The sequence below is a fragment of the Nannospalax galili genome, unplaced genomic scaffold (genome assembly GCF_000622305.1).
Source record: "Nannospalax galili isolate Female #2095 unplaced genomic scaffold, S.galili_v1.0 scaffold189, whole genome shotgun sequence".
NCBI classification, from domain to species: Eukaryota; Metazoa; Chordata; class Mammalia; order Rodentia; family Spalacidae; genus Nannospalax; species Nannospalax galili.
Window position 1 is genome coordinate 4,180,644 of NW_008360331.1, and position 9,793 is coordinate 4,190,436.

General features: G+C 45.4%; 1 pseudogene; it reads left to right on the forward strand.

The window, feature by feature from the left end:
- Positions 1 to 994: 994 nt before the first annotated feature.
- Positions 995 to 4,745, forward strand: LOC108490337 (annotated as a pseudogene).
- The last annotated feature ends 5,048 nt before the right edge of the window (positions 4,746 to 9,793 follow it).

The following is a 9,793-nucleotide window of genomic DNA, read 5'->3' on the forward strand; positions in this document are numbered from 1 at the left end:
AATTGGAAGACACATAACCCCTCTTTTTCTCAGGACCCCCAGGCTCTAACTGCTTTGATAGAGTCTATTCTCCTCACCCAACAACCCACCTGGGAGGATTGTCAACAACTCCTCCAGGCGCTTTTGCGAGTCATCGTGGAAGCCCGGAAAAACGTCCCCAGGGAGGATGGGAGACCCACTCTCCTCCCAAATGAGATAGATGAAGGATTTCCTCTGACCAGACCCAACTGGAACCACGAGACCTTGGCAGGTAGGGCGCGTCTCCGTCTTTATCGCCAGACTCTGATAGTGGGTCTCAAAGGGGCCAGAAGGCACCCAACCAATTTGGCAAAGGTACGTGCTATAACCCAGGGGGAAAATGAAACCCCCGCAGGGTTCCTAGAGCACCTAATAGAAGGATATAGGATGTACACCCCTTTTGACCCCATGGCCCAGGAGCGTCAGGCAGATCTTATTATGGCCTTTATAGGACAATCAGCTCCTGACATTCGTGGTAAGCTCCAATGGCTAGAAGGCCTTCAGGGCTACTCCTTACAGGATTTAGTAAGAGAAGCTGAGAAAATTTATAATAAGCGAGAGACATTAGAAGAAAGGGAGGACAGAATCAGAAAAGAACAGGAAGCTAGAGAAGATAGGAGAGAAAAAAAGAGAAACAAAGAGTTGAGTCTAATTTTGGCCACAGTAGTCCAGGGAGCAGGACCAGGTAGGGACCTGGGAGACAAAAGAAGGCCCCGAGTGGATAAAAACCAGTGTGCCTATTGCAAGGAGAGAGGACACTGGGCTCGAGAATGTCCGAAGAAGCTGAACAGACTTCAAAAGAAGACAACCCTAGTCCTCACCCTAGGGGACTAGGGGAGTCGGGGCCAGGAGCCCCCCCCGAGTCCAGGGTAACTTTAAAGATAGGGGGCAATGGACCACCTTCATGGTAGATACAGGATCTCAACACTCAGTCTTGACAACAACCGAGGGACCCATGAGTTCCAAAACAGCCTGGGTCCAAGGGGCTACCAGAGGAAAAACATACAGATGGACCACAGAAAGAAAAGTGAACCTCAGCACAGGACAGGTCTCCCACTCGTTCTTACTGGTCCCAGACTGTCCATATCCCCTTCTTGGGAGAAATTTACTCTCTAAGCTGGGAGCCCACATCCATTTTACTAGAAAGGGAGCTACTGAAAAAGGAAAAGATGGAGCTCCACTACAGGTATTAACCCTGTGACTGGAAGATGAACATTCTTTTATATGAGGGACCGATAGCAGAAACTCCTGGTATATCTGATTGGCTAAGTAAAATCCCCTCGGAATGGGCTGAGACAGGAGGCCCAGGACTGGCATGCAACCAGCCTCTAATAGTGGTCACACTAAAACCATCTGCAACTCCGGTTTCAATCAGACAATACCCTATGAGCAGAGAGGCCTGAGAGGGAATCAGACCCCATATTCAAAGACTTTTACAAATAGGTATACTTCGCCCCTGCCAGTCCCCTTGGAACACCCCACTGCTCCCCGTAAAGAAGCCAGGAACTAATGACTATTGACCAGTCCAAGACTTAAGAGAAGTCAATCGGAGGATAGAGGATATACACCCCACTGTTCCAAATCCTTACAATCTCCTGAGTACCTTGCCTCCCAGTCACAGGTGGTATAGTGTACTTGACCTGAAGGATGCATTTTTTTCTGCCTAAGACTGAGCCCGGCTAGCCAGCCCATCTTTGCTTTTGAATGGAAGGATCCTGAAGCTGGAATATCGGGACAACTAACCTGGACACGACTACCCCAAGGATTCAAGAATTCCCCTACTCTGTTTGATGAGGCTCTACACCATGATTTGGCTGACTTTCGGGTAAGAAACCCACAGATTATGCTCCTCCAGTATGTGGATGACCTCCTCTTGGTGGCTGAGACAGAAGCTGACTACCTACAAGATACGGAGACTCTCCTATTGAGACTGGGGGAACTTGCATACTGGGCCTCGGCAAAGAAAGCCCAGATCTGCCTACAACAGGTGAACTATTTGGGCTATCGGTTGGAGGGAGGGCAACGTTGGCTAACGGAGAGCAGGAAACAGGCAGTAGCCTCTATCCCCCCACCAACCTCAGCCAGAAGACTCAGAGAGTTCTTGGGAAGCACAGGATTCTGTAGATTATGGATACCGGGGTTTGCTGAAATAGCAGCTCCTCTATATCCCTTGACAAAGAATGGGATTCCTTTCGTCTGGACTGAAGAACACCAGAGAACCTTTGACAAAATAAAAAAAGCTCTGCTGACGGCTCCAGCTCTGGGATTGCCAGACTTAACAAAACATTTCGTCTTATATGTAGATGAAAATAAAGAAATGGCAAAAGGAGTCCTTACTCAGACTCTGGGACCCTGGAAAAGGCCAGTGGCATATCTCTCAAAAAAATTGGACAATGTGGCTGCTGGCTGGCCCCCCTGTTTTGGAATTTAAATCCAGAAAAAAATCAAGTTTGGTAGCCCTGCCACCCTAAACCCCGCCACGCTGCTACCAGCCCCCAAGAAAGGCGCTGAGATTCCCCATGACTGCCAGCAAATACTTGCAGAAACACATGGGACCAGGGAAGACCTCACTGACCAACCCCTAACAGATGCAGATGCCACTTGGTATACGGATGGGAGCAGCTTTCTACGAGACAGTGAGCGTAAGGTGGGGGCGGCGGTGGTCGATAGGGAAAAGATAGTCTGGGCCCAAGCCCTGCCGGCCGGAACTTCAACCCAATGTGCTGAATTGGAAGCCCTAACCCAGGCCCTAAAATTAGCAGAGGGTAAAAAGGTCAACATTTACACCAACAGCCGCTATGCATTTGCCACAGCCCATATACATGGGGAAATTTACCAGAGGCGGGGAGTCCTCACCTTGGCTGGTAAGGACATTAAAAACAAGAAGCAATAGTAGCCCTTCTACAAGCCTTATACTTGCATAAAATGGTCAGCATAATTCATTGCCCTGGACATCAGCAAGACCAGGGGCCAACTGCTCAAGGCAATCGGATGGCAGATGAAACTGCCCGTCAGGCAGCAGAAGGTACCTGCATTCTCTACACACACGCAGACCTTAAGGCTGAAATGGAGGCACAGGAAAAGGAGGGAGAAGCTCTTTTTACCTACACTGAACAAGACCTGGAACTTGTTCAGAAGCTTAATGCTACCTTGGATCCTGAAACCAAGATGTGGAGATATCAAAATCGTACCATACTGCCCCGAGAAGCAGCACTTGAGCTAATCTCCCAGCTCCACCAGTGGACACACTTAGGACACAAGAAACTAAAAAACACTATTGAAAAGAAAAGAACAACATTATTACTTCCCAGACTCAAAAGGTAGTGGGAGATTGTGTCTCATGTTCCCTGGTGAATGCTACCAGGTCAAAGGTCCCATCTGGTAAGAGAGAAAGAGGAACACGACCAGGGACTAACTGGGAAGTAGATTTTACTGAGGTACTCCCAGGAAAATATGGGTATAAATACCTTTTAGTGTTTATAGACACTTTTTCAGGGTGGGTTGAAGCTTTCCCCACCAGAAAGGAAACAGCTCAGACTGTGGTAAAGAAGCTGATTGAAGAAATCTTCCCTCGATTTGGACTGCCCAAGGTAATTGGGTCTGATAATGGCCCAGACTTCGTCTCCCAGGTAAGTCAGGGAGTGGCCAAAACATTAGAGATTAATTAGAAATTACATTGTGCTTACAGACCCCAAAGTTCAGGACAGGTAGAAAGAATAAATAGAACTATTAAAGAGACCTTAACCAAATTAGCTTTGGAGACTGGCACTAAAGACTGGGTGCAGCTCCTACCTCTAGCCCTATTTCGGGCTAGGAATACTCCTGCTATACACAGCCTAACCCCCTACGAAATCCTTTTTGGAGGACCGCCTCCTGTCCTCAATGTAACCTTGTCCCCCTTGCCCTCTTCTTTTGACAACCCCAGCCTTAAAACAAGACTCCAAGCCCTCCAGATCATCCAGAACCAGGTTTGGAGGCCCTTGGCTGCTGTCTACCGGCCTGGTAGTCCAGAAATGCCTCACTCCTACCAAATTGGAGATCAGGTGTATGTGAGAAAACACAATGTGAAGACCCTTGAACCACTGTGGAAAGGACCCTACACGGTTCTCCTGACTACACCCATGGCCCTCAAGGTAGATGGGATTTTGGCCTGGATCCATGCTTCCCATGACAAAAGAGCCCCGACCCAGGAGGACGCTGGAAGATGGCATCTACACAAGACATCCAACCCTCTAAAAATAAGACTCTCTAGAGATACCTAATGATTTTACTTATTTGTAGGCTTGTCCCCAGTCAAGGAAGCCCCCATCTCCCTATGCTGACTACCTGATGGGTAATCAATCAAATGGGTATTGTAATGTTTGAAACCCACAAGATGGCACCCAAGGGTGCTTAGTGGCCTATACTGTATCCAGATTTGTGTAAATTAGCCTTAGGAGCACCAGCGCCCTGGGACATATCAGACTTTACGGATCCTGATAAAGTACCCGGCCCGGAAGCTTACCCCCTGTTCGGAGGGCCCCACTTAGCATGGGGAGGGTGTCGTGAACCACAACGAACTAAGTTGCATCTGTTAACCTTCTATGTTTGTCCAGGTAACCATCGAGATAAGCGGCTCAATTCCCAATGTGGAGAAAGGGACTACTTTTACTGTAAAAATTGGGGATGTGAAACAACCGGGGACACCGGGTGGTCCCCATCCTCGTCCTGGGATTACATCACTGTAAAAGCAAATTATTCCCATAAGATCCCAAATGTTCCTAATTAGGACTGTCAAGGTAAATGGTGCCACCCCCTCTGGGTAGAATTCACAGCAGCAGGAAAAAAGGTCACAGATTGGGACAAGGGACATTCCTGGGGAATTAGGATCTACAAGGAGGGGACAGATCCTGGCCTCTTGTTTACTATCAAAAGAGACATCTCCTCCTATCCAGTAGCTATAGGCCCCAACCCCATCTTACCTATCCAAAATCCCATCCCCAGCTACCCAAATCCCCCGCCAGCCTTAATACCTGAAGTCACTTCACTGCACCTCACCTCACAGCACCTCCCCAACCCTTTTTCTGGCACTTCCCCCACCCATATCCTGTTAAAACAGACCTCCAGCCCCCCAAATCAAAAGGTTTCGCCTACAGGGGATCGACTGTTTAATTTAATTCAAGGAGCATATAAGGCCATTAGACAGACAGACCCTAACCTGACTAAATCCTGTTGGCTATGTTTAGCAGCAGCACCCCCTTACTATGAAGGCATAGCTACACTAGAGACATTCAATAACACCACCTCAGCCGACCAATGTCATAGAGAAACCCCTCACCCCCTAACTCTCACAGAAGTCTCGGGATCTGGGCTCTGTTTAGGAAACCCACTTCCAATTCACGCCCACCTTTGCAACTCCACTATTTCTGTACCCTCAGGGGAAGGGAATTACTATCTCCTACCTTCACAAAGGGCTTGGTGGACATGTAACTCTGGGTTAACTCCCTGTGTAGCTAGTATGGTCCTTAAAACCTCTCAAGACTACTGTGTTATGATTAAGCTTCTACCCCAAGTATTCTATCACCCCGCAAACTCCATAGAACAGTTTTTTGAGCAACACCCAGGCAGATATAAAAGAGAGCTTGTGTCCCTGACCCTAGCAATACTTCTAGGAGCAGGGGTGGTGGCAGGGGTAGGAACTGGAACAGCGGCCCTAATACAAGGAGCACAATACTATGCAGATTTACAGATGGCTGTAGGTGAAGACATTAGGGCAATAGAACAGTCAATTACCCTCTTGGAGAAATCCCTAACCTCCCTCTCAGAAGTAGTACTACAGGATAGAAGGGGGCTAGATCTAGGAGGACTCTGTGCAGCTCTAGGTGAAGAATGTTGTTTCTATGCTGACAACTCGGGGGTTGTTAAAGATTCTATGACTAAACTCCGCCAGAGATTAGATAAAAGACAAAAAGAACGTGAATCCAAACAGGGATGGTTTGAAGGCTGGTTTAATAAAAGCCCCTGGTTAACTACCTTAGTATCCACCCTAATAGGTCCCCTGGTAATTCTCCTTCTTTTAACTGCCATGCATCCTCAACAAATTGTTACAATTTATCAGGAACCGATTATCAGTGACTCAGGCTTTGGTCCTTACTCAGCAATATCATACTTCAAAGAGAACAGAAGATCTATAGATTTTAGGATTAAAATCTCGCCATAAGAAAAGGGGGGAATGTTGGAATCAAACCAAGTCCCCCAGAATGATGGATTCAAACTAAGTCCCCCAAGCCTGAGAAAATTGTACAAGGAAGTAAAAATGATTCTAACTGCTAAGAAAGAGCTGACTGAGTTGACCTTTTCATGCTCCTTGCCCAAGCTGGAAAAACACCCGAGAAATCCCCCTCCCATTTCTGCTTTTCTTGGCTTGAATTGCTTGTGGTTTGTGGTTTTTGCCTTTATAAACTGACTGTAAGCTGAATTCGGGACTTCTCCTTTCTGATTGAGGCAGAAGTCCGTCTGCAGATGAAATTAAATTCTCTTGCTTGTTGCATCTCCTGGTTTAAGGACTGAGTTATTGGGGTGCGGCCTCCCGTGAACATTGGGTACCCCAGTCTGGGAGTCCTACAATGCCTCCCTTCTAAAAACTGTAAATCCGGATATAGAAAACTAAAAGGAGACTGCTTCTGTTTGTAATAGAACAGCCTTCATTTAAGACAGACTTAAGAAATTCTTGTTTTAAGGTCCCTTTCCTGGGCTGTGCCTAGTTAACCTGTGATGGTAAATCTCTGCCAGTCAATGCTTATTGAGAACGTTTGGGTTTTGTTCAAACTTTATCTATATGTTACACATTAATTAAAGGTACCAGGCTGGTGCAACTGACCTTCTTAGGTGGTTAATAATCATACTTAAAGGCCCATTCTAATCTGGACAAAGGGACTTAAGGGACAGTTTTGTTCCTTGCCCTGGAAGGTCAACAGTATCCCAGGGGACTGTGGGTATCTCTTGATATGTCCTGTAACTGCAATGAGTCACCTGTCCTCTTATTCAGGAGGGTCATGGAGACCCTACCAGAGGGACACAAGCCAGTGTCCAGTCTGCAAAGAGGAGGGTCAACACAGAGGAAACATTTCTTCCATGCTTCCAAGCGAAGCCCCAGTCAAGCAGGACCTCTTGACTGCTATTCACATAGATGGAACTGGTAAAAGAAGAGCCTAAGGAGCCAGGGGCTCCACCCAAGCCCAGGTGACCCCTGAGGACCAGCTCCTCAACTGACCTTAAAGTAAAAGTAAATTGGTCTATTTGGGACAAATGCATGGTCTTAAACACCCAAAAGGAAATTATAACCAAAAATTAATCAGTATATTTCTTTAAGAGTCCAAAGGATTGCATTTCCCAGACATTAAACTTAAGCCCATGTAAAATGTTATTTAGACAATTATTTCTCAGTAGTGGTTTTGTTCTTAATAAGAAAATGCTGCTCAGGTGTAAGACTTCAATTCTTGGTCTCCAATACTGTAGTGTCCACCTGCAGCTATTATTGTTCTAAAATGATGGCTAAATTTATTTTCTCTCCCTGTCTAGAAGACTGATTCTAGCTACTCCAACAGCTATCAGAGTACTTGAAAATAAATCCTGAGTTCATCACTCTCGAGTCCAGTCTTGGCAACCCAAAGAAAAATGAAGAGGAATCCAATAGATGGATGTTTTTAGAAGCCCTCATCAAGAAATTCCAATGGACTTTAATTTGGACAGTTAAAATTTTCTCTGTTCTGATTTCTTCTGGTTCCCTGTCTAGAACTTTTAATGCTAACTATTCTTGCCTTTACTTCTCCTTCATATCTCCCAGGCATTGGTCAAGGACTTACTTTTCTCCCTACAGTTAAAACTTATGTGTTGGGGGGTCCCTGCTGCTAGGGTTGTAGTCCTCCATGTCCAGATAGCTCTAAGGGGCTCGGCGCTATATGGAAGGACTCCCCTTCTCAGCAGGGGCCTCCTGCTCTCTGCCTGACTTACCTGGAAAGTGCCGCCAAGCACGGATGCTTGGCCTCATTTAAAACATGACCTTTGACATAGTTACCTGGAGTAAAACTACCCCCAATTTTTTCTATATGATAATTAGTCATTGCCAGATAGTCAGATGATAGGAGCCTACTACCACGAGTAAATAAAGCATACTATGAGCACCTATCAGCTGAAGCATTGGCTACTGCCTCCACACTATATTTTCCCTAACCCCCACTGAATAAATGGAGCTGTTTCACTGAATCTGGAGCTGTTTCACTGAGTCTGGAGCTGTATCACTGAACCGGCCTCCCAGGAGGCAGTGCTCACTGGCCGTCCTGACCCCGTTCATTGCTTCTGCTCCCTTTGTCCTTGTGGATCAATGGCCAATGACCCATGAGGGGAGGGAGAGACCCCACACTTATGCAATTTGGGAGTCTTTTAGATAGACCCACTGAAGGGGTACCCCAATTGCCATATCCTGCATCCCTGTTCAGCATGGAAGAAGCCAGAGCGGTCTGTGTCCCAATTCCCCATGGGCAAATTGGGTTACCTTTTCAAAAGTAATAAAATAAAAGGTAAAAATTAGACAGTTTTAAAGTAAATACTCCAAAAAGAAAATGACCAGTTTCTTTCCAAACTGGGCACTGGAAATTGTTAGCTCTGCCAGAGAATAGAGATGCCAGAACCATCAGAAAGGAGGTATATGTGCCTATATGGGAGAAAATGCTGTTTTTATCCAAATCAATTGGTCATAGTTAGAGAGAATGCAAAGCAACTGCTAAAAAAAATAAATAAATAAAGGCTGGAGAAGAGAGAAATGAGTCTTTCTGGAAGAATACCTGGAGAACTTGGGGTCCCTAGTGGGCCCCATTTACAGGACCCATAGTTGTAATTCTATTAATCCTTCAGATAGGGCAATGTATAATAAATATTCTCAGTAAATTTATCAAAAACTGAGTAGAAGCTATCAGACTCCAGGTGATTTGTCAAGAATATTACAGCATTCCTCTAGAATAAACATAAGGGACTGTGTCAATGAAGAGGAAGGAAATATTGTGGAAGTAGAATTTATCAGATGCTAAAGGATTTTGCAATGTGATGATAATTAAGGAATGGGGAAGTAAACAGGAATCTTCCCCTGCCCCCTAAGGTTATCCAGGATAAGAAGTCTTTGTTTTCCAAAACTATCACATTCCCGTATAAATCTAAGGCTTTTACATTTCTTTAACCTTTGCATTTCTATTATGTTTGCTGTTTGCCACCCTCTGCTTTCTTACTTAATGGGGAACATGCTATTACCTTTTGCTTGCATTCCTCACTTGAGTATAAAAACCCCAAAACTTGAATGGGGGGTCTGACTTCTTGATTTGTGATATCAGTCCTGCTAGCATCAAATTAAACTCCCTCCCCTCACCTGATTTCAGCTGTTGATATCTAATTATTTCTGTAACAAAATGATGAAAAATAATATTGACAGGGCTGGAGAGATGGCTCAGCGGTTAAGAGCACTGTTCTTGTAGAAGACCCGGGTTCAAATCCCAGCACCCACATGGCAGCTAATAACTGTCTATAACTCCAGCTCCAGGGGACCCGACAGCCTCTTCTGTCCTCTGCAGGCATTTCACAACATGGGTGCACTTACCTACATGCAGGCAATACATGTATACACATAAAAAAAATAATATTAACCAGTTTATGAATAAAATAGCATTTATTGTAGAGTGCAGTTGAACAGTACTTCCTAAAAACAGCAGCATGTATGAAAAACCTTAGAAAAAAATTTTTTTTTTTT